Source organism: Cricetulus griseus, chromosome 10 (assembly GCF_003668045.3).
Source record: "Cricetulus griseus strain 17A/GY chromosome 10, alternate assembly CriGri-PICRH-1.0, whole genome shotgun sequence".
NCBI classification, from domain to species: domain Eukaryota; kingdom Metazoa; phylum Chordata; class Mammalia; order Rodentia; family Cricetidae; genus Cricetulus; species Cricetulus griseus.
The window spans coordinates 1,455,402-1,481,746 of NC_048603.1; the positions used below are offsets into that span (position 1 = coordinate 1,455,402).

The 26,345-nt window shown below is 41.7% G+C and overlaps 1 protein-coding gene across 4 annotated transcripts in view; it reads left to right on the forward strand.

Moving 5' to 3' along the window:
* Samd12 (sterile alpha motif domain containing 12) overlaps positions 1–26,345 on the forward strand; it is a 432,434-nt gene that overhangs the window by 70,200 nt on the left and 335,889 nt on the right. The window lies entirely within an intron of this gene.

Genomic DNA, 26,345 nt, shown 5'->3' on the forward strand with positions numbered 1-26,345 from the left:
TTTTTCAGATCAACAAAGATCATCCAGTTGATTTCAAATCACATTAGACAATGTCTATTTATGTACTTGATTTAAAAAAAATACCTACTTTGGATAGTCATTCAGTAAGTATGGCATGTTGCACTTGCTACCTGAGTTTTCTAACTTACACACTAAGGGAAGAAGATACCTGTAATGACAGCAGGCATTTTTAGAGCTGTTATCTTAAGCCAAGTGCTATTTCCAGCACACATGATATATGGCATGATGTCTTGTTCTGGCAGCGTTTCATGTTAGATAAACTGGAAGCCATCCTTTCACAGATCTCAGGAAACACTGTCTAAAATGTGAGCCACTTCCTAACAAATGCATGTCAGGCCTTGCAAGGAAGTGAGCAAATCTTCAGGTGCTAGAAACACAAGCATGATGATTCTATGATGTCCTTGACTGAGGGTGGACACTTGGATTTAATGCCATTTGGACCTTAGAAGTGGCCCTGTAAAAGCAGAACCCTTTGAAAGCAAAGAGTGGATCAAAAGTTCTACCCAGTAGTTCAGGAAAGAAAAAGTAAATTGCTGTGTCTTAATCTGGATTCTAGGAATGGAAAACATGTCAGAATACACTGAATTCAAGTGTCTGCCCCTAGCCATGAGTTGGTGATCTATATACTTCCTAAGTGGTCCAGAAGCTACATCACTTGTGATAACCATACTGGAAATCACAAAACTGGTAATTATACCTCAAGTGTCATGCTTAGAGTCACATTACTAAGTAGTTACTTGACACACTTCTTTAAGGATCCAGTATATCCATTACCAGATTTCACATTGCAGGGAGAAAGAGGCTTCCTCCTTCTGGTAGAGCTGTGTAATAAGCATATTGCTTTGTTCCCCTGGGCAAGAATGAATGACAAAGGCACAGCAGAGCCAGGAACTGCCCTACACCTCAACTGTGCCAGCAGTCCCCCAATGGAAACCAGGAGAGTTAAGATGTGTTGATTCAAAGTGTAGAATAGATCTCTACAATAGTCTTAAAATATGATAGTAATACTTTTGAATGCCAGTGTGGTTGTCACTTTAGGCTATTGAATTCACAGACCGGTTTGATTCATTAACAAAAGGCTGGAAGTAATACAAAGTACCCTAGAAAAACATCCTACAGGCTCTCCGTTGTGCAGGGGTGGAGGAGCTGGGGGAGGAATAGTGCTGTCTTAGGGAAATGAGTTTAGTTTGTTTTTTCTGGCACCTACTCAAGAAGAAAGGAAAATATCAGGAGCAAACTGTGAAACTTGGGTAGGAGTGTTGTCGTTGTTTTATTAGTGGTTTAAACAAAACAACGAAATGCAAATCAAGCCTCAAGATAAACAACATCAGGACCCTGAAGAAGCTTCCATGGAAACTCATTTATAATTAATTGATTTGGGGAAGGACCCTCTGTGTGTCTTGCTTTGCTTTCGCCTCACATTTGTTGTGTTAACGAATAACAGATGAATGCTAGCTCTTGGTGGCTGTTGAATTATCGTTTTCCTTCACTTTCTCTCCAAATCTCTTACAGATCATCCTTAGATATAAACTTCTCTCCCCAAAATGCACAGTCATAAAAGGAGTAAGGCCTGATAGTCAGGACTCTACGGAGAAACAGCACAACAGAATGTGTTGTCTAGCTCTGTCTGTCTGTAGCAATACATGGTCCTATGACGGGCAAGTATAATGCTCTGGAATAGACCCACTTGCTGTAGAATAGACCCAGAGAAGGTTTGTATAGTGCAATCACTAGGCAGAATTTCTCCTCCCTTAGGAAACCTGTCTTTACATTTAGCTTTCAGCTATCTAGGTAACCCACGTTATAGAAAACAAACAAGCAAACAAACAAAAAAATCCTGCTAGTATGACTGTTAAAATAAAAATGAACCAACCAAAAAACAAAGCTCCTTCCTTTATAGTAATAACTTACTAATGCTTGGCCCAATAATTGGGTATCATAGCGAGCCAAGTTGACACATTAGATCAGTGGTTCTCAACCTCCCAAAGACTGCAGCCCTTTAATGGAGTTCCTCACATTGTGGTGACCCCCAACTATAAAGTTATTTTCGTTGCTACTTCTTAATTGTAATTTTGCTACTGTTATGAATAGTAATGTAAGTATCTGATATGCAGGATATCCAATATGTGGCCCCTATGGGGGTCGCCCCCCACACATTGAAACCACTGAATTAGAGTCTCCGTATTGTATGGATAAATCGAGCTTTTCCCATTAGTAAACTACTATAGCCACAGTGCAAGTTATTCAGAAGCAGAGCAGAAGGGTGATGTGTTTGTTAACGCAGCCCAACCTGTTTGATTTTCTTCCAGACATTTTAATGAGAGTGTATATTGGAAGTATCCTGTACACAGCTCCAATAAGGTATTGGATGTTTGGAAATTCATATCTCTTTCTCATGTTTGTCCCAGTTGTTAGAGGATAAGAATGAAAATGGGAACTTGGGGCTCTGCATGGTTTCCTAACATCCACTCACTAATTTCATCAGTAAAGAGGGATAAGGGACAGACTTGGGTTGTGGCATCTATATCTGTTGTGATAATCTCTACTGGGTTTACAGCTTGAATATTTTATAAACTCTGAATTCTTTTTCAAGTGAGTTATGTATACTATCTCAGAACTACATGCTGGAGACTGGAAGTGGCATGCAGATGAACAATGTTTGATATAGTGATAATATATATGTGTGTGTTTGTTTTTTCCCTGGGACAAAGAGAAAAGTAACATAGGTGATAATTTTAAAGAAAACTAGTGCCAGGCATTGTTGGTGCACGACTTTAATCCTAGCATGTCGGAGGCAGAGGCCGGCGGATCTCTACGAGTTCGAGGCCAGCCTGGTCTCCAGACCGAGTGCCAGGATAGGCTCCAAAGCTACACAGAGAAACTCTGTCTCAAAAAAGCAAAATAAAATAAAATAAAAAAGAAAACTATTAAGAAAGGGTAGTTTTGGATGGATAGAGAAAGATACTAAAGTGACCAAAATGTGGGCAATGTCCTATGTTGATCTATTGTAAGACCCTCGAAAAGCTGAGGCTTCCAGAATCTTAGCCCAGGACCTCAGCCACCCAAATCACAGAATGGAGGCGAAAGCTTGATGCAAATTGCATGAGGCTTTATTGTAGTTTAACGAGCTAGCCCCATGTTAGCTCGGGTCTTTCACCCACCCGCCATGGCAGATGGCTAGCAAAGACAGTTCCAAGCCGCTTCGTATAGATCTTTATAGGGCAGCGTAAGGGGAGTGTCTAGGGGTATGCACAGGCTCAGGATTGGTGTGCTTCCAGGCTTGAAGGGTTTGCCCTGTGTTGATTGGTCAACTGGTTGTTATGGCCCATAGGCCCTCCCAGGGTGGTTGCTATGCTCTCTGCGTCATTGCTGTGCACTTGTCCGTAAAGCACACCCAGAGCCATAAAGCATAGCGCCACCAGCTAACTTCTGATTGGTTCCTTGCCACGAGGCAGGCATCTGACCTCTAAGTGACCAAGGCAAGGTTATGGCAAGCACGTGTTTGGCTGTTATGGCTGCCGAAAGGGAAGCTGGTCCCTTCAGACAACTAACTGGCTATTAAAGATGTGCTCATCTATGTTGTGTATATCCTTGTGCTGAGCGCCGGCAGGAGGATACTTGTGTGAATGTGCTGGATTTGGTTCTTGGAGTCATGCTTCTTGGTATAAAATGAAGGATGGAAATGACTCTATCTTAGGGACACCAGGAACTGATGCTTTGGCTTAGAAATTGGGATGGACATCCCAGGCATGGAGTACAATGGACCTGATGCCAAGAGTTTCAGCTGATTCTTTTTTTTTAAGGAAGTACCCAGGGGCATGGCTGAGATAGCTCAGTTGGGAGAGCATTAGATTGAAGGAATTCCCCAGGGATGATGCTGAGTTTCAGCCCTCTTTTATTCCAGGTGGCAAACTTGAGCTGTCCCTCCGTCCTTGAATGTTTGCCCTGTAACCTCAAGTCTTGCAGTTCTTTATTCTTCAGAGAGCCTCGAGCAAAAGTCCTTCACATTCGTTTTCAATGTGTCTTTTATCACATCTTTATTTTACAAATGGGGAAAAAGGAGAACGATGACTTCAGTGATCTCCGATGAGGACCAGCTTTGTAGCTGTAATTAAGGGGCTGTCTTTGGTTTTGTGTTTGCTGGGAGCCTCCCGCAAAGCAAACCGATGTGGCCTTCTGTTGTGTTTCCAGGCGCCAAGAACTAGCTGGGCTGGATTCCCGCTGAGTCTGTGTAATGTGTTCCTTCTGTCCCTCCCCAAGCTGCAGATCTGCAGGGTTGACATTATCACCTTGAATAATCAAGCTTCCCAAGTGTTACAAGCAAAGCTGCTTGAATGAAGGCCTAGGACTTGAGGAGGTGCAGAGGGCATTGCTTGGGGAGTTCAAAACTGTAATTTTATCTCTCTGCTTAAAAAAAAAAAAAAAATCCTCTGTAGAAATGTTTCCTGATAATTAAGAGAGATAACAAATTCAAACTTGAAGGATTTTATAGAGCTAATTTATTGCTCCTCAGGTTGGATCATCCATTCACTTGACAATAGGCAGGATTCAGCTTTGCTTTCATCCCAGTGGGCCTCTGATTGCCTGGGAACTGGTGCTGATCCTATGGAGTGAGCCTCGCTGTCAGGACTGCTGGATGTGGTGTTCTTAGGAGAGAACAGCCTTTAGAGTTCCTTTCCATGCCAGGTCTGGAACTTAGAAAACTCCCCCCGATGCATGTTGATAATTGTTCAGGTTTCACCTTTGTCATCCCGAATCAGTTACCTTTCCATATTCTCTGGTCATACCACAACCTTCTTTGTCATAGTGCGTGGGGACAGTTGGTTTGAAGCTCCTTTCATGCATATAGAGATGTGTGGAAACAGAAGCACCCACTTGGTGGAGAGCTCGCCTTGTGCACGGAACCCTCTTTGTGTTGTTTAGTCATCCACAGGCACCAAGCACATGGCAAAGGTTGGAGTCTCTGTCTTGGAGCTCAGCTGCTCCTAGGGATTCTGGGAATTCTGGTGAATGAAAGCATTGAGGTTGTGCACAATCTCAGTAGCTGTGTAACTTGGGGCAAGTGACCTCAGTTGTCAGAAAGAAAACCATAGATTGCTGTAGTAAGGACTTGTAACTCAGCAATTCAAAGCTGTAAGCTTATCATATTTATAAAATTGGGAGGTATCTTACTGTTACTTACATGTCACCATGTCATTTGTAAGAGGTTTGGTTTTTGTTTTTCCTTTCTTGGGAGCATCAGGATACACTGAAGTATGCTATTTTTCTTTTTTTCCCCACTTCAAACAATATAAGGTCTGGAGGAAGTAGTAGGTACCCTAATTTATCAGTTATAACCATGCCTGGTGGCATTAGGATATCCTGGCCTACTTATTAAAAATATATGCATATATAGCCTTATGTACATGTATGTGAATATACACATATATGCATACCATAAATATATTTATATGGCTTGTGCCTCCTACCAGGTATACTGATTTATCTTTATACGGCTGAAGCTGGGCCATCTGCTTTGTGTCACTCACCTTCCTTGGTTCTATTGCAGCCAGCAGGAAAGAACTGATAATCGGTGTTTTCACCTATCAGCTTGGCTTTAATTCTCTTCTAGATACAACCTTAGCCTTTCTATCTCCCCTCTTCCTTCCATCTCTGAATGCACATATCACAGTATGTGACACATGGCATGTTCTCAAGCAATCTGCCTTCTCCTCTTCATTCTCCTTAATGCTTTCAAAATTAGCTGATAAACGGAACATGCAGAGGTGAAAGGTAGTTGGAGGAAGGCGGAATGTAGAGAGAGGGGATCTACTGACTGTCCTTTTTTTGAGTTGTTAGCAAACAGGAGGAAGTAAGACCGCCCAGCTTGAGTGGTTTGGGCTATCTCTGCATCATGCTGTTCTCTTTCTTTTGGTTCACAATAGTCTGCAGCAAGTCACTTTATTCTCAGTTTTGAGTTTTCAGGACACGACTTGGGTAAAATCCCAGGGCACCTTCCTACCCTCTTTGACTTGGAGTCTTCATCATTTCAAGGATCATGTGCCTAGAATACCCAGACTCTAGTCAGTCCTTGCCAGTGGCCTGGGAAAGGTAAGTGCGGCTCTTATTATGGGAGCAGATGCCTTTGTGTTTTGTGCCCCATTCTCAAACTACTGCTACTGCTATTCAAGCTACTGCCTGCTAATGTTCCCTTGCAGGTTTCTAAGGAAGGCTGTGTCCCTTAATGAAGCCTAGACAGGGGATGGGACTCCTTTTTGTCTCTGGTTTCTCTGACATCATGCGTCTGCTATTTCCAATCAGGCTCTTCTTGTCAGATACATCTCTAAACCATAATGCCACTAAAATTTTTGTAACACATTACAAAAATAAAGGATAATCTCGATCCATCAAGCATATAAATGATTATTAAATATTTATACCAGTTAGTCGAATATGCAGCTGGAAAAGGTGGCAATAGACACTGACATTTGGAGAGCTGATGAGGATGAGATTGGGCCTGGGTGGGTTTTGGTTGGGGGAAAGTAAAGAAAAGGGTTAGAAGAAATGGTAAAAGACTTAGCAAGGCCGGGCGTTGGTGGCGCACACCTTTAATCCCAACACTCGGGAGTCAGAGGCAGGCAGATCTCTGAGTTTGAGGCCAGCCTGGTCTCCAGAGCGAGTGCCAGGATAGGCTCCAAAGCTATATAGAGAAACCCTGTCTCGAAGAAACAAAAGACAACAACAACAACAACAATAACAACAAAAAAGACTTAGCAAACCAGACCTAAGTTCTTAAATGTTGTTCTGTATTCAAGAGCCCTAAATGACTTTCTTACTAGGAGCATTGTAGGATAAAGGTGATATTTTAGGAAGGGTCATTTGATCCCAGTGGCTTGGGGTGGGGAAAAGGAGCATGACAAGTGAATATGATGACTATCCTATAAATTCATGATAGCTGATGGAAGGGATGAAAAGACAGAAACAGAAATACAACACAGTCTATAGGAAGAGTCTTCATTGATGATCACCGTACATCAAGGTCCCTGAGCTATCCTTGGGGAATTGCAGTAGGGTGAGAGAGCAAACATCCAGCTTAAAGAGAAGGTGGGCTTTTGTTTGACTACGTCACATGAAATGAAGGTAGCCGATGTAAAGAGGAATATCCACTGTTCCTTAGATCCAAATGATGGAGAGACATTAGCGGAGGAGATAATATGAAATTTCTACCAAATGCGGTATGATTGGCATCAGGCATGAGGAAAGGTGGTGGCAGAACTAGATGCCCAGACTTTGGGGAATACTTAGTGCAAAACAGGAGGGGTCAAGCCAGGAGTCCACAGGGTCAGAAAAAAGGATTGGTCCTTTAAGAGACTTTGTCTCTTGACATTAAATAGAACATTTTTAATTAATGCTTTAGGTTAGCATTCAAGCTAGAGAGTCTCACCCTGGCATCTGTGTTATTATGGTTTATTTTAATCATTTCTAAGTCACAAAATTATAAAGTTATCATGAGAAGGGAAGAAGAGATGAGGCGAGAGTTAACATGTAGTAAGAAAGGGATCTGAGGGAAGAAAGGGGGGGCTCTTGACTCTTTTTTTAGGAGAGAAGAGCCCAAGCCCAGGAAGAGCCTGGTTTTCTTTTGTTCTTAGATTTTCAACTTGATTTAATTCTTCTTAACTCATATTCCCCTTTATTTTCAGCCAACCCCCACTTTTCCCTTCCCCCCTTTCACCTTCTCACCTCCCCCTCGCTCCGTCACCTCTTGGACTACTCTTTTCTCTCTTATATTGCCTTGCCTTGACCTGCTGTAGTGCATGGATGTCTGCAGACTTATCTGTGGGTTAGACATAATGTTGCATGCACGATAAGAACGAAGGCAGAAAGGAAAATGTAAGCAACCTTGGCAAGCCCAGGGTTGCATTTGTTTATATTATAGGCAGGAGCACTTTGTCCCTCAAAGGCACATTGAGCCTCCTAACAGAAATAAAATGCATTTTGTTAAGTGGTGTTTACAGGCAGCGTGTCATTACCTAAATGTGTATGAGCTTGGAAATTAACTTTCACTTATATCCAGTTATAAGTAATCTCATAGAAGCAATTGCCATCAGATGGTCTTTCCTTATTCTCCAACTCCCTTGCTCTGGAAGACCCAAGGAGTCCTTTGTTTTCCCTTGTGACGATGTTAAAAGACAGCAGCATTTTAGCGTCTCCCAAGTGCCCTTAGTGTCAGTCTCTCGATACCAGACTTTAAAATCTCTGTCTAAAACTGCTTTCTCCCTTTTAAATTAATTTTCCATACATTTGGTCATGTTTTGTCCTCCCCCAGCTCCTCCCAAATCCTCCCCATCTCCTTTATCACCCATCTTCATGTTCTTAGACTTCAGTGCTATTTCTCTCATTTTTCTCTCAAAAAAGAAGCCAAAACAAACAAACAAAAGCCAACCAGTTAGACAGTAGAAGAAAGAAGAAGAAGAAGAAGGAGGAGGAGGAGGAGGAGGAGGAGGAGGAGGAGGAGAAGAAGAAGGAAAAGAAAAAGAAAGAAGGAGAAAGAAGGAGAAAGAAGGAGAAAGAAGAAAGGAAAGAAGAAGAAAAAAATGCCCCGTCTACTCCCCCACAAACAAAAACACATGAGGTTTATTTAAGTTGGGAAACTACTCCAGAACATGGGGACTGCCCAGAAATGTGGTTGACATACACAGTGACACTCCATTGGAGAAAATGGATGCATTTCCTTGGCTTGCACGTATAAATCGCAAATAGCTTCTTAGTTAAAGTTTGCACCCTATGTCTACTTGCCCCTACATCCGAGATCCCATCTGATTTGAACCTGTGCAGGCCCTGTGCAAGCTGCCACAGTCTCTGTGAGTTCATATGTGCACCAGTCCTGTTGTGTCTGGAAGTCCCGTTTCCTTGAAATATCACCTCTGCCTCTTACAGTCTTCCGGCCTATTTTTCCACATAGATCTCTGAGCCTGCTGGGGAGGGCTCTCATGAAGACATCCCATTTAGGACTGAATGTTCTAAAGTCTAAAGTTCTAAGTATTCTAAGTATTTCATGTTTGTGGCAAATATTGGTATTTAAATTGGTTTCTAAAATGTTTTAATTTTTTGGTGATTTTTTCTTTAAATTAGAAACAAGTTTGTTTTACATGTCAATCCCAGTTCCCTCTCCCTTCCTTCCTCCCCTGCCCCCCCACTAACACCCTACCCCATCCACTTTCTGCTCCCCAAGGAGGGTAAGCCCTTCCATGGGGGATCTTCAAAGTCTGTTATTTCATTTGGAGCAGGGTCTAGGCCCTCCCTTGTGTGTCTAGGCTGAGAGAGTATGCCTCTATGTGGAGTGGGTTCCCAAAGTCCTTTTGTACACTAGGGATAAATACTGATCCACTACCAGAGGCCCCATAGATTGCACAGGCCTCCTAACTAACACTCATGTTCAGGGGGGTCTGGATCAGTCCTATGCTGGTTTCCCAGCTAAAATGTGAAAAGAATGGGAATATACGTACGTGTTTTCCCTCAGGGAGTGAAAATGGCCAATCATCTATTAAACATGCCAGAGCATATTGTAGGCACTCTTGTCCTGCTGTTGCTTGAACTAATTTACTTTCCACGCAGCCCAGATCCCCAGTCCTCACTGGCCTAGTTGTTCTTCCACCCTTGCACAGAACTAAATGAACTGTCCTTTGCAGATAGCCTATGACCTCCCTCTAAGATCTGCTCGTCTCAACTTCAGTTTGTTTTCATTGTAATATTTTGCACAGTCCTCCTCAGGAACAAATAATACTCAGAATCCCCTGGAGTTAACTCATTTATTCCCCTGATTAATTAGTGCTTGTATTTTGCTTGCCAATTACGCTTTTCATCAGGACTGACTTAATATTTTTAATAAACTGAGTTTAGCCACATAAAATACAAATCTGGCTGGATGGCCAGTGAGAGTAGCTTAGTACATCAATCTAGGCTGCAAAACTAAATCCTGCTTCTTTCTGCTGTCTGTTTTGTAAATAAAGTTTTATTGACACATAACCATGCATATTCTTTCCCCTGCGATGGTAGATTTGAGTAGTATTAACAGATACTACACATCCTGCAAAGTCCCCAAAAGCTCATGGTCTCGTATGCTTTAAAAATCTGGAATAAAAGTTTCCCAGTGCCCAAAAATTTGGCCAAGATGTCATGGACAGACACTTCAGACTAGCCACAGAGTCCTATAAAATATTTGTGCTTCATAAGTTGATACAGATGGATTTGAAATCTCTACTCTCTCTGGTGACTTTATGCTTAGACAGAGGCTTAAACTCAGAGGCCTGGGCTCATCAGAAAGGTAGACTGAATTACACTGCACTTCCTGGGTCCTAAGGATCTAGTGACTCCCACACAGTAGCACACATACAGTCCCCAGACACACTCCTCCATGGGGTTTTCCATGCTTGGCTTCATTCTTTGCAAAGGTGGGTTCCTGTGGGTCTAGGTTTCCGCATTTCTGCCAGCAGAGATGAAAGGAAATCTTGTTGTCTCCCCTACATCAATTCAGCTTCTCAAAAATAATCTCAATTGGTTCTACTCAGGTCACATGCCCACCCTGGGCCAGTCATTGCCCCACCAGGGCCCTGTGACTTTACAAAGGACTGCCTCCCATCAGAATGGAATGCAGTCCAAAAAATTAATGTTCCCAGCTCTGTTCTCTCCTTTGTTCAACCTCTTCATTTGGTTTTTAGCTCATCTTTGCATCTATTTTAATGTGATATAATAAAACTTTTCAAGGGCAAAGGCCTGGGACATTCATGGACACATTTTATAGGTCACACTATAATGATGGATTTTTAAGGAGCAGAAAGATTCCTTTATGGAATATTTGTAGCAGTTGCCATAGTTATGTTTCTAGGGCATATTTGGAATTCTATGAAAGACAGTCTCCAAGATCCTTAATTTCCCATCTTCCTCAATAGGAAGTAGAATTTTTACCCACAAAGATAAAACATAGGTGTATACACACAACTCACACACACTCAGAGTTGTGTGCAATTCCTGCTTTCTGGCTGTATCAGGTTCCCCTCCATTAAGATAATGGATAGAAATGCAAATGGGGCTGCCATTATTACAAAAGACCTTGAATCTGCAGAGGAAAAATATCATAAAGCACTAGTCAACTTTAGTGTTTTATTATAATTAAAACTTACTAATGACAGACCTCATCACTGGTCACAGTACACTGGGGACCTGTATCTTGGTGGTTGAGAATCACCACAATGGAAGAACTGGGGTCACCTTGACGTGATGGGAGATAGATTCCATGGCATAGGTTGAGTACCTGTGAAATAGAGCCAATATCTGTATCAATTGAAAGAGTGTAACATCCCTCAAATATAAGTTAGCTGTTATTTGTGGATCTATGTTAGTCATTAAGTCCCTGATTGTAAGAACTAGAAAGCCCCCTGCTAGCTTAAGCACAAATACAGAAGTTAACTTTACAGTCTGCAGTCAATGAATCTAGAGACTGGCACATCATAATTATTATTGGATAAATATATGACTCTCAAAATAGTGTTGTCAGAAACCTAAATCCTATTTGGTCTACAGCTTTTATGTTTCTCTATTCTATTTTCTTCCTTGTAGTAAGTGTCTGTTTCCCAGTCCACGGAGCAACAAATGAGTACCCATAGCTCATAAGTTTAGCTGGTCTAGTTTTAGCCTTGTTGTGAGACTTGACCCCTTTTTTTCATTTACAAATTTTGGAAATATAATATGATTGATCCAATGTGAGTGACTGGTCCAGCCTTAAGAAGTCACCCATGGTACAAGCAAAGGTGGCTGTAGGCCTTTTCCAGGATCCTGTTGTTCTGTGTTTCTAGTATGGCTAAACATTCCCAGCTTAAAAAACAAAAGCATTATAACTGAAAAGACACCCCAAAGTCTCCACTGTGGCTATCACTAGGTAGAAGAGATGAATCAATGCCAAAATGATCTCTCAAAGTATAGTATAGTATTTACTGGTGGCTGAAGCTGGAACCAGAATAGTTCAACCTCTGGTCTTGGGTAGAAGTCAACCCCGTTCTTCTTCTATGGTTCTTGTCAGGCTCTGGGACAGACAAGAGAACTTAGAACTGTCATTTGAGAAGGTGTCAATTTGGGACATGCTGATCTTTGTGCTAGCAGCTAGTTGATGCTAAATAATAATGGAATTCTATTCCTGGACTTGTGATTCCATCTCTGAGAAAATGCAGAGCTGATCTTGGCAGGTAAATGTATATATGATTGGCAATGGCAAGGCAGCTCACACTGCTAAAGAAGTACAGCTAATATGAGTGGCATTTCTAGGCTGTTTGTACTGAGCATAATGATGGTTCAATATGGAATGGATCATGCATGCATTACTCTTGAGAGGTTGGGCATGGTAGTTATCAGTAGGTTTATAAGCCTCACTAAATGACTTCTCACCTCTGTAACATGGAGTAAGTTCCTTCACTCTTCTGAGTTTAAACTTGTCATTTGCAAAATAGAGATAATCACACTTGAGTTGGGATAAGGAGAATATAAATACCTTAGTTTATGCCATATAAAAATAAATATCATATGAGCAACAATGTAATATACTAAAAACAAGGCATTCCATTGTTTTAGGAGAAAAGCTTCTTAATTGTTGTAGAATTAATAGCTCCATGTCGAAGGTCACATGAACACAGTTAAACGAGAGGACATCCTGGAAGAAAATATTTGTAATCTAAATAGCAGGCATTGGATTTACTTTTATTAATTATTTATGAAAATTAGGACAGCAAATAGTTAAAATAACACCCCTTAAACAAACCAATATATAGATGAATGGGATAAAGGAATAGGCTGTCCAAATAATTAATTTAATGTGACAATAAATTAATGCATTTAACTTCATTGGTAGCCAAAATAAGTTCATTTTCAAACTGGGGTTTATTTGCACAAAATATGAAAAAAATTTAAATCATTAAAATACCTGGTGCTGACAAGTACTACAAACAGTGGGCACTTACAGTTGTGGTTAATAAGAATATTTAAGTCATTTTTGGCATTACTAGAAAGAAAAACATGGTATGTACACACTCATAAGTGTGGATATTAGACTCAGAGCAAAGGGTAACCAACCTTCAATCCATAACCCCAGAGAAGCTCAAAAACAAGGAGAACCTTAAGAGACACATGCAAAGATCCCCAAGAAGGGGAAAGGGACAAGATCTGAGTAAATTGGGAGCATGGGGAAGAGGGGAGGGAGGTAGGAGGAAGAGAAGGGGAGAAAGGGAGGGGGGAGGAAAACATGAGAGATCAGGAATGACGAGTTGGGGGAAGAACAGAGAAGGAGAGCAAGGAAAGAGATACCTTAATAGATAGAGATGGCGTTATGGGCTTAAGGAGTAATCTGGCATTAGGAAAATACCCCGGAATCCACAAGGATGACCCCAACTAAGAATCTAAGCAATAGTGGAGAGGCTACCTTAAATACCCTTCCCCTATAATGAGATTGATGACTACCTTAAATTGCATCCTAGAGCCTTCATAGTAGCCCATGGAAGCAGAAGCCGAGATTCACAGCTAAGCACTGGGCCAAACTCCTGGAATCCAATTGTAAAGAGGGAGGAGTGATGAACAAAGGGGTCAAGGCCATACAGAAACAGATGCCCGAGCAAGTGGGAGATCATCGACCCCAGTCTGACAGCTGGGGAACCAGCATAGGACTCAAGCAGGCCCCCTGAACGTGCGTGTCAGTTGGGGGGCCTGGGCAGTCTATGGGGCCTCTCGCAGAGGAACTAGTATTTATCTCTAGTTCACGAATGGACTTTGGGAGCCCATTCCCTAGGAATGGATACTCTCTCAGCCTAGATTCACAGGGCAGGGCCTAGGTACTGGCCCAAATGATGTCACAGACTTTGATGATTCCCCATGGGAGGCCTCACCCTCCCTGCGGAGTGGATGGGGGGTGAGATGGGGACATTGGTGGGAGGCATGGAAGGACAGGAGGGAGAGGGAACTGTGATTGGTATGTAAAATAGGATTCTTTTTAATTGAAATAAAAATTAATTAAAAAATCTTGTGTTCAATTCATTTTGGTATTACTTCATATACGTGTGTGTGCATCTGTGTGTGTGTGTGTGTGTGTGTGTGTGTGTGTGTGTGTGTATTTTAATCTTAAACGGCAATGGATAAGAATTAATGAATTCAGAAACATTCTGTAGTGACCACCACATATCCTGGTAAGAACTGATCTGTGAGGACCTTCCATTGTCCCTCAAAAGATCAGTAAGTAATATGAGGTATGAATTATGAAAGCAAAGTGTCATTTATATTACATGAGTAATGCAACTAAAAATTATCAGGGAAAGTGGCAGTTGTATGGGGTGGATGCTGCACACTTATTGGCACTGGCGGCACTAGTGCCTGTCAGACTTACGTAGGCCTCTCTGTTCAGCCACTTGCAAGCAGCTGTATGATGAGGTTTGAGATGGCCAGCAAGTGGCTGGATAAAAGAATGCATCTGAAGAAAGTTAGACTGTAAATTGATGACTCGGAATAGGACAAGTCAGAATGACAAGAAAGATTTGGTATAATATTTAGTATTCATGATAGGGATTGGGGAAAAGGGCAGAGAACACAGAAGTACTAAAATTAATAAAAGCTGTATCCACAGTAGACATACAAGAATTAATAGTATTCTCTCTATATATTTTCAAAATAAGCAAGAAAAAAGGATGCAAATTGTATTCTGTGTGTGTGTGTGTGTGTGTGTGTGTGTGTGTGTGTGTGTGTGTGTGTGTGTGTGTACGCATGTGTGTGTTAGTGCATGCACTTTACCTGAGTACTTCAGGGAGACCTCAGTTTCTTCAAAACAGAGAATTGTTCTTGGAATGTGTTTTTGTGCTCCTTCCAGGTGTAGCAGATAGGAGTGAATTTACTTCAGCTCCTATTTTCCATGTGCCTCTATGGAAAAACATTTTTGCCTTGTGCAGCTTGTCCTTGTGATTGCATAATTTACTCTGGTGACGTAGTGAGCTCTCAGAGTATAGACTGCCCGATGCTCTGCATAAAACTGACTATTGCATTAGATTTTAATATGTCTCATTTATCGTCTCCATTCTCCCAGGTCCCACCACCTTTAGAGCGGTAAACAAGTAGTGACCCTCCTAAGTTTTATTAATATCATAAACCAGATGGCTGAGGTTAAAGAACCCTGCCATTTGCCACTGCAGGATCCTGAGCAAAATTATTTCCTTGTCAACCTCACCTTGTGTAAATGCAAAGGGAGTTAGTAGTTTCTACCTCATATTATTAAGATGCTTAAATGAGGAAATCCATGTAGGACAGCAGGGTGCCAATACGCTTCCAGTAAGTATTAGTTATATACTGATAGTTTCCATTTGCTCTCCACATTAAAACGTTGCTATCTTAGTACAAATAGGACTTGTTCCTTATATTGAGTCTTGAGTACAATGAATAAAGTGATAAATGCAATTAGATGTTTTAGCTTTTATAAATGCCTAAATTATTAAGTTTATTGATGTCAGGAAAGTGAGGTGACAAAGTAGACGTGGTTCAGTGCTGTTCTCTCATCTTTGTGACAGAGCTAAAGCTTGTGGGTACAGCCTTGTGAACATAGGAACTAAATAACTCCTGAACTAACTGCCCCGAGATGTATTCCTGTGGACTGCTTTAGGATACAGAAGACATGAGAGAAGCAGGATCTGGTGGAGACATTTGTACCATGACAAAGACATTTCCAGCTTGTCTACCCATTGAGGACGAGACAGAAGACATGCTTCAGCTACAGGAGATGCATGTGGTGTCCACAAAAATGTACAGTCTTTCTGCCCCCTTTTCCGCAATGTTCTCTGAGCCTTGGGTGTAGAAGTGTTTTGGAGATGTAGCCACTGGAACTGGGTTGCACAATTCTGCATTTTGATTGATTATGATCTCTGTAATAGTTTCCCTCTGTTGCAAAAAGAAGTTTCATTGGTGAGGGGTGAAGACTACACATATCTATGGCTATAAGTACAAATAGATAATTGTTAGGGATTATGCTGGTTTAGTAACGTGGTGATTGTAGGTTCTCCTCCAAAGCGCATGACTTCACTATCCCTGAGTAGTTGGCTAGGTTTCCTGTACCAGGCATGGTTTCCTTCTTTTGAGTGAGTCTTGAGTCATGCCGCTACTGCCCCCTCAGGGGTGTTGTGTCATGGTGACTGTTGATTCAGTTCATAGGCATCATACTGGCTAGGACTGTTGGTTATCTTCCTCCTTTGCAAGCTTACGTGGCTCCTTCTGATACCATAAAAGCTACTCCTCAGTGTTGTTTTCAACTAAGTCGTTCTATTTTACCAATCAAGATACTGGAGCCAGATTCTGGGGTGAAAACTTAACCCTGCTGCTTCCTCCTCCACCATCATCCCAGAAAAAGAAAGACTTCTCCAACACCACCTCAAACAAAAACTCCTCCAACTGAATGTCCTTCCCGTCTACTTCCTGTGCATCTCTGTGCCCTCCTGACTTCCTCTTTCCCTCTATGTGTTTTTTTTTCCCTGTCAAGTGGTTTGTTTGCTCCACCTCTTTGACCCATTGTTGATTATATGTAATCCTAACAACAAGGCTTAAACAGGAAGCTCTTGGATTAAAGGTATTGTAATATGAATAATAAAAACCCAGAGACAGATATTTCGATTAAAACTGAAGATCAGAAAAGCAAAGCAGCCAGCCACTAGCTCGTCTCTCTTCCTCAGACCAAGAGGGTGATCCTGGCCTCAGATCGCATCTCCAGACTGCACTGATCCTTAGACTCGCTGCTCTCCACCAACTAGACTGCTCCTGTCTCCTCCAACCTTATATTCCTCTCTAGTGCTGGGATTAAATGCGTGTCATCCAAAATTCTAGGATCATAGGGGTCAGCTCTGTTCCTCTTTTGGACTGATTTACTCTCATGTAGCCCAGGGTGGCCTTGAATTTCCAGAGATCCATCTGTCTCTGTCTCCTGAGTGCTGGGATTAAAGCTGTGTACCACCACTGCCTGGCCTCTTTGGCTAATTAGTGTGGCTGCTGGGATTAATGGTGTGTATCACCACTGCCTGGCCTCTTTGGCCAGCTAGTGAGGTTAGTTTTGCACTTTGATCTTCAGGCAAGCTTTATTCATTATATCATAAAATACTACCACAGGTGTGTGCTACGGCTGAACCACACCACAGCTAGAAACAGGTTTTTCTAGTAAATAATGCAATCTCAGGGTTCACAGTGTCATCAAATATCCTTCAACACCTCAGGGAGAAGGATTTTGGGTCAGTTCCAGCTCAGGGGTCTCTGGTCTGTTTATGAAATGTGTGGTATCTTCAGCAATTAGGGACTTACCTATTTCCTCTTGGGGAATCAAGGGCAATAGCAATAGGCTGTATGTTCTGGGAGTCTCCTCAATAGCCCTGAGCAACAAGGAGGACACTAATAGATATGCCAAAGTGGATGTGGAAGAACCTAGAAGGCCTCACTCACACACACACACACACACACACACACACACACACACACACAAATGTGCAACTAAGGAATGTTGAGAGTAGGAGGAATATTCTTTTCCAGGGAATAGCACACCACCTATTGGTTATCCAATACCACGTGATCAGCCTTAAAAATATACCTACATGAAATGTTATACAGACTTACTAGGGTATATTTAGGAATATGTGTGTGTCTATTCATATAATAATGATTAATAAGAAATAGGCTGTGAATTTGAAATTGAAAATGGGAGGACTTGGAGGCAGGAAAGAGAAAGGAGATGTCATAATTATATTATAATCTCAAAAATAAAAGAGAAAATGTGGAAATCACTGGGATTGATGGTAGCTCCGTGTGACAAGAGAACACATCAGGTCTTGATGAGCTTTAGAACCGTTATTTCCTTCAAGCGAACATTGGAACTTCTACTGTGGGTCAGGTACTAGTTGCTTTGGGTACTTGGAGCATGCATGAATGCAAGCAAACCTGCGTCTGTTGAAATAGCACTTACACTCTTGAAAAAGTTTTAGTCAATAAGCAAGGAGGTAAAGATACAGTGTGCTGCTCTGTAATAAGTGTCCTGGGAAGCTATTACAAAGCAGGGTGAGGGACAGGGTAAGCAGATGGGGGACAACAGTGGGAAGTCAAGGAAGACCTTAGCAACAAGCTCACATTTGTTATGAGACTGGAAGAAAATGGTAGTCGATCTTGGGGAAATCAATGCTGAGATGCGGAGGTAAACTATACAGAAACCCTCGAGGCTGAGATTGCTTGAATAGCCAGTGTGGCTTCTACAGAAAGGGTGTCAGGCAGTGCATCTGAGAACAGAGAAAGAGCACATCTCAAATGGAGTGTAGTGAGCCTTTGTGCACATTTTTGCCTTTTCTCTGAGTGAGCAGCATTAGGCTGTGATATAATCTGACAGCATTTATGAAGTATCACTCTGGCTACTGTGTTGAGAGTAGACCATCAAAGGCAAGAGGGGAGCAGGAATGCCACTTAGGAAGCTATTGTGATCATCTAGGGGAGAGAGAGTGGCTGAGCGATGAGGACGTGGTGGCAGAAGGGAGGAGGAGGTTTGGGGCATTTTTATTCTGAAGGTAAGGAAAACGTTATTTGGTGGTGGGTGGCTGTGTGAATGCCAGAGAAACGAAACAGCCAAGTTGGTCTGAGGGTTCTTTTGTGTGAGCAATTGGAAAGCCATAGGTAATATCTGAGTCCAAGGACTACAAGAGGAGTAGGATTGCTGTGTGAGACTATAACCCAGAAATTCTTTTTTTTAGAAGTTTCCAGTTGGAGACTTTGAACAAGTGACTTGACAGAGAAGCCTAATGGTCAGAGAAGTCCAAGCTGCAGATACAAATCTAGAAGGCAACAACAAAGACATGGTGTTTAAACTCAGTGAGTTTCTGTAAGGAACTGCTGCAGTCTGAATGCTGGGGCATACGTAGAAATCAGGGAAAATTAGAAGAAAATAGCAAGGACTGAGCAAAAAGCAGTAGCAGAGTAGGAAGGGAAGCTTGTGAGTCATTCTCAGTGCTAAAACCAGAAGTCATCCCTGGTAGGATGGGAAAAGCAAATGTTCCTGGTATGTTGAGTACAGAGATGAGAGCTAACTCTAGAACCCAGCAGCGTGAATCCGTGTCGATGGTGAAAGCTTTGTCTGTGTAGTGTGTTAGGTGGTTTGTTTGTTGTTTGTTTTATAATCTCATAGTTGTGGCTGCAATGAAGAGCAGGCTCAGTTTGCATTTGGAGAAAACTAGCGACAGATGTTTTCTAAGCATTTCACTCTGAACTGGAAAAGTGGGGGTATAGGATTGAGCTGCAGGATAACATTGGTTATAGGAATGAGCGATATAAACTGATGTTGATATTCTGATGGCATGGCCCCATCAAGAGGAGACAGATGAGGATTCGGGGAACAGACTGACTTATGAGCAACCACAGTTATATGAAGACAGACAAAAGGAATGACACAGGAGACAATCAGGGCGGCAAAGACAGTGATGTGTGAGGTAGGAAGGATTAGGGCTTTCTATTCTACAGCTGAAATTAGAGTTCCCATTCTGAACTTTCACTGGTTGGCTTTGTGTGTCAACTTGATACAAGCTAGAGTCATCAGAAAGAAGGGAACCTCAGTTGAGGAAATGCCCCATGAGAACCGGCTGTAAGGTAAAATGCCATACAAATTAGTGATCAATGGGGGCAGGGTCCAACCCATGATGGGCGGTGCCATCCCTGGGCTGGTAGTCCTGGATTCTCTAAGAAAGCAGGCTGAGAAACCAGGGAAAGCAAGCCAGTAAGTAATACCCTTCCATGGATTCTGCACCAGCTCCTGCCTCCAGGTTCCTGCCCTGTATGAGTCCCTGTGCTGAATTCCTTCAGTGATGAACAGCAATATGGAAGTATAAGCCAAATATACCCTTTCCTCCCCAACTTGCTTTTTGGTCGTGGTGTTTCTTCCCAGCAATAGAACCCTAACTAAGACAGAAGTGCAGAGGGTTGGAGTATATATTGAAAGGATGGGCTGAATTAAGGACCACAAAGGCACCGAGAAGATAGAGATACTTGCGAATGACTGGCCCTGGATTTCAAAGGACACTAATTGGTACTGTTATGTAGTGCTTTCTGGACTCCTCTCTCTGGGCAACTGGACACACTGAGTAGCAGGAGAAGAATTATGCAATTGGCGTGTTCATAACAGGCAAGTGTGTTGTCAACATTTGGGGGAGGCAAAAACACACCAAATCAGTTTCATTTTATTCTCTAAGCACTGGTGAGCACCTGTGGTGTGTTTTATAGGGTAAACTCAGACAGCAATGATAGATGAGTAGAAGGAGCACTACTACAGTCAGTGATGAGAGAACCAGTTCCAAACTGTGTCTGTTTTAGCTTTTCTAACAGTGGTGCCTGCTTTCAAGTTTATGGGTTGTTCCAAATCTGGATCTTTTTGTCCACAAGTAAATAATAATAACTTCTCTTCCTGCAGAAAAAATGAGATAGCACCTGATTTCTGCTCCCCTCTCTACAAATGTCAATAGACTATGGGTCATGTCAGCAACCTCTGGTAGCTTGTCAGAACTTATTTTAAAACTTCTGTGTTCGTCAGTACACACGTTATGGACCCCTTCAGTTCAACTGGGCCAACTGTTTTCAAATGCAAAATCTGTAATATATATATATGTGTGTGTGTGTGTGTGTGTGTGTGTGTGTGTGTGTGTGTGTGTGTGTGTATGTGTGTGTGTGTGTGTGTGTGTTACATTTTGTAAAGCCCTACAAAATTGCATTTTCAGCTAGAGAAATTTCAAATATCAGAATGACCCCTAAGGACCAAAACAGCCAGAAACATTGTGTATCTTATTAAGTAGAGAGATCCAGACAAAATCTACCACGTGGATATGTGTAAAATGTCTTTACACCAGAATAATCTCTTACAGCCTTGTCTTGGGATGGCTTTAACATGGCTGATGTCCTTAGGAACAACTCATGGCCTCTTTGCATTGGTTTTTAATTCATGTAAATAAAAAGATACCGAAAACTTCTTGTTAGATTCTGTTGGTCTGTGCTTGTTCACAATCCGTTTGTTTCTCAAGGTAACAAATAAGGAAAGATGTGCTTACCTGACTCATGGTTAAGTTGTTATGAAATCTTTAATCTTGTGTTGTCAGCCGTAGATCAAAAGTTCTCAGCAACTTTGTAAAAAAAAAAAATTGTCCCTTTTAATGTGAACTAATTCTCTCCCGTTTCTTTTTTATGGGAACTTTGTTAAAGGTCATGCTTGCTGATGAAGTATGGTTATTTAGTATTGAACTTCCCATCTGTTATTCTATGTCGGCATTCATTTTTAATTGAATTTGGCATATGAATTGTTGTGACTGTAAATCAAGCCTTGATATGCTCCAGTCTCCCAAAATAGCGCTGAAAAATCTCTCTTCTGCTCTCTCATTAGCAGGAGGTCTCCACAGTTTGAGAACTTCATGTGAGTGGGTTTGGATTCTGTCTAAATCTATTGCTTTCATTTGATTTCTCTTTTCTTCTTCCGCCCTCGCCTGTAAATGCACCCAGGGAGGAAGAGAGCGAAGCAGGGGGAGGGAACGAGACACAGACATGCCCAGACAGACTGACTGACTCTGACATAGACAAAAATAATCTCTACAGCAGAGAGACTCTCTGCCCTGGACACCATAAACAATAAGGAAGTATGGGAGGAAAGCATTTTAGTTCCAAGGGCTCATAGTTTTAAGAATACTCGACAAGCCATGGTATGCTAATTCTTATGTGTGCTGCAGACCTTGTTTTCTAGCCACTACTTCTTTAGCAAAAAAAAAAGAAAAAAGAAAAAAGAAAAAGAAATGCATTTTATGTTTACAAATATGGATGGACTCATTGTAAGACACCCTTTCTGGTAATCCAATGTGAATTTGAGAAACTAGGCAAAAACATCCACTCTGCCTGTGGAAAAGGGATCGCTTTAGCTTTTGCATTGTTGCTATAACTTCTGAGTTTGGCTGAATCCCAACAAAATGAGTTGGATATAGGGGTATGGCATTTAATTACCTGGGAAGAAAGAGGCTTAATAAAAAATCTTGGCATTATTATTATTACTATTAAGGAAAATAAGGATCCAGTTGGGATTAGCGGCCCAGCCCAGTCTTGCGTGAAGCCTGGATCTGTGGCTTAAACAAAGAAAGCGGTAAAGGTCACACGCCAGTCACTTCAGCCATTGTGTGCATATCTGGTAGTATAACACTATCAGCCAGGGCATTGTCAAATATGCAGGTAGCTGGGGGATAAATACGAAGCAGTGTGAAAGGTAAAACCAAGAATGGCCGAATAAATGACAGAGAGCACTTATCTCTCAATAAGAGAAATGATTTCAAATGTGCCCCCCTTCAAACCAGCTCTGACAGGTCTCTAGTACAAAATCCTCTTGCATCGGAGAGGGAGAGACCTCGTGTTCAGCCACCTCTGCTAGGCAAAGGGATGAGGGTCCTGGACATGGCAGCTGGTATTAAAGGAGCTTAGCTCAAAGGGTGGATCAAGGCAAATGTGACAGAAAGTGAGTGCCCGGTAGAGATAACAGCTGCATGATGGATGCTTAGAAATGTGTGAGGAATTGGTCAATGTACAAAATCAAATGGAGAGGGAGAAACACCACATTTTCTAGATCAGCATGCACAGGTTGTTAGTCTGGACCAAAGGGGGGAAATCCAGCAAGCATTCCGGCAAGCATAAGCTTGTGTGGCATGAAGACAGAAAAATTGATACATATACATCGTATATACATTATAATTATAAATCTGCACGGAGACCATTTAGTGCCGGAGCATATATAGATTGACGAGACTGATAGTGACTCTGTGCTCTATAATAGGTTTACCCTTGTCCTAATTATTTTTTATGGATCACTACACAGAATGGATATAAAAAAGAATGGCTTTAACCTTTCTCTCAGGCTGATTGGAGTTTTACTATCTCTTTGCTCTTCTCCTTTCTAAATCTGGGGGGAAAAAGTTTGTATAAGAAACAGTAAATTGAGCCACTATGACCTTTTGATATTTGGGTATAGCAAAAATGTAAGTGATTGTCTTCAGACAGCTTAGTGGTGAGTCTTCCAGAAGAGAAACATAAACTTGGCTTTCTGATGTCCAGTGTACTCCCATTGAGCTATCCCACCAACCACTTGGCTTTCCAAAGTCCTTCCTCATATCACAGGTTAGTTTTGAAGGCCTGTACTTTCTCAGATGGGTTTATGTTTTCAGAAATGTTAATCCATGTACATGCCTTGGAATAAATGCATCAGCATTTTGAACATTTACTAAATTTTACATTTAAGTTTTCTTTATCCTCTTTCCTTTTATCCTTGTCCCAATAGTGTAGGAATAAAACTGACTTTCATTGTCCTCCCTTTCTGTGTCGGCAGCAATAGCCATGTTTTGAAAAGCATCTCACATTTCTGAAGTGTGATCTCTTGCCATTCCTGACAGTCTAGGCAGTCCTCATGAATGAATATTCAGGTAGGCATCCACATGCTTTAAACTGACTTACATTTTCGGAAAAGTCAGGAATTTGAAGATAGACACTTTTCTAACTATGGTTTTCTGTTGTTGCTAAAAGCTACAGAGATATTTCAGCTTTATGTTTGTTATAAGATAATTAAATTAGTATACCTTAAGTTATACTGCAAATGAGCTTAGTCTCCTTTTCTCAACTCCACTCTTGAGCCTGTAGTGCCTTCCCTGGGGTATTCTCTACTGTGGGGCTACAAAAAGCTCTTCTGTATTGCTGACAATTACCTGAAATTATCAGCAATCATACAAGAGGCAATTATATCTTATGGAAGCGGCAACATAATTACTACATTTTTAAAACACAGAACTTAAATGTACCCTAATTGCTTGAACACAGATGATGTTGCTGTGGCTTGCCAGTTGATCTGGAAAACGCAGGCTAGCTGTTAAATCATGTTACTTGGTTGTGACCAGTAAAAACCATATCCTAATTTTAAGGGTATGGATCTGTGGAGGTCCCTTCCTTTCTTAAATAGCTTCCTTCTACAGGCTGTATCATGAAGGAGATCATCCTCAGGCAAGTGTATGGGGTTGAATAGGATGCCTAGGTCATCATTCGTCAGCATCCTTCAATGGGAGACACCGTCATCAGCTCACACGTGTCATATGAAATCAAAGGAGCGTCCATTGCACATGTGTATATCATTAAGACAAGTACAATTGGTTCTGTGCCCTTTACAATGGACATAAATATATTGTACTTCATTGATTGATGGCATACTTCCGGGGAGCTTTAAACTTCTGTATAGAGCTGCAGTAAATTCTGGGATTCGGCTCACTCTTACATCTTAGCCACTTGTGCTCTTCTTTAGTAGTGGCTGCTACAATTAAAGATAGCAAGTGCTTAGCAAAAATGCAGAGTATTCAGATGGGGCTTGGTGAATATGTAGCATATTTGCTAAGCCTCGCTCGAGTTTCTTAGAGCTTAAACAGACAAATGGACACTTACGGGGTCATTTGGAAACACTAAAGCTCAGCAAAGGTCCTTTTACACTGAGCATCTTTTAATTATTTTATTTTTTGCTTTTTTGAGACAGGGTTTCTCTGTATCGATTTGGAGGTTGTCCTGGAACTTGCTCTGTAGACCAGGCTGGCCTCAAACTCACAGAAATCTGCATGCCTCTGCCTCCCAAGTGCTGGGATTAAAGGCGTGCGCTATCTATGCCCAGTTTACACTGAGAATCTTGAGGAAGAAAAAGTGAGCAATGCTACCCTGCTGTTGGGGTTCCGTTGTTCCCATGTATACACACTTGAAAGTCTGTGACCATAAATCAGGCTTCTCACAACCGTGTCTTTCTTCTGCTGGTTATACTTTCTGTATGTCTGTGTCTCCTTCCTCTCTGATGTAGCTGTGTTGTTCAAAGCTATAATCTGGAGCCCTTGGTTCTCACACTTGGTTCTCTATAAGAGTTCATCCTTTTCCCATGCATTCATTATGAGCCTATATGCCCGGGAACAAGGATACTAAAATAAAAGAAGACTTGGGTGTGTGTTGCTCAGATATGTGTTCCAGCTCAGAAACCACATGAAGATATGTGCTGGAGTGCAGCTCCGGATGTGGGCAGGGTCTGAAGATGGGTGGATGCAAGAGCCCCAACAGGGAAGTCAGACTGGGGACACTTGAAGCAGGTCCCTGTAGAGATGCAGGTCTCTGCAGGGGATATAAGGAGTAGGTGAGGGAAGGAAATGAGCCAGGCCATGGTGGCCAAGAAAATCTTGGTCCCTGACTGCCTAGCAGCCAGAGTGCTCCTTTATTCATAGAGAACTTAGTAAGTAGGGATACATTCATGTTGTTCAAAAACATAAATCATGTCATTTTTGGTTTTGGATGAGTGCTTAACATATTTTCTTGTTCATCTTTTAGTCATCACTAATAAACTATCACAGAACAGAGTTATCATTTCCAATCGTTTTCCCTCAAGTTTTGACATCATTGATAAACAGTTATCTTTCATAACCATTTCTACTCATCAACCCCTAACCCTACTTTTAAGAATCTAGAGTCATAGGACAACCTGTTTTCAGGCTGGTAACTCTTGTGGGAACAAGTACACTAGACCAAAACAATCTTCAAGCCATCCCGGGCATACTGCCATGTTGCAAGCACTGAGTTATTAACTCTTAATGGTCAGTGTGCCCAAGAAATCTCCTCAGGCCAAAGTTGCTGCAGTTATTATTCAAATTCTGGAATAATACAATGTTCATATTTTATATCTTTATAGAATACTTTTATCATCTTTCTACATCATTCTTTGCCAATCAGTGTAAGTCTCTGTGTCGGACAGAGGTAACTTCAGCTAATCTAATTTTGTTGCTGTATATGCCACGTAATCACCTGAGGGTATAGTCAGAAGAGGCTTGCAATCTGATCGGTGGCCAACTCCTCTAGCTCACCGAACTTTGTTGACATTTTTGAGTTTACTTTGCTTTGATAATCTTGTTCCTGAGTAAGTACAAGGACAGATGTTGCAAGAGTGTCTCATAGCCTCATAAAGAGACCTCTGGCTTCTTTGCGTATGTCACAGCCTCCTAGGCATAAGGAAGACCTTCAAGTAGATAAGGATGTCTCTCTAAAAGCAGGAGGGGTGGTGTGTTCAGGATTTTCAGTACTCCTGGGAGAAGGCATAAATGATTCATAAGAAATTTTCCATTAATCCAATATCCCCAAATTGTACAAATCTTAAAACTCTCTGAAGTATGTATGCAATACAGCTGTGCTGCCCTTATGACTTTTGCCATTCTCATCAGATATGGCTGTGTCAGACATGGAAA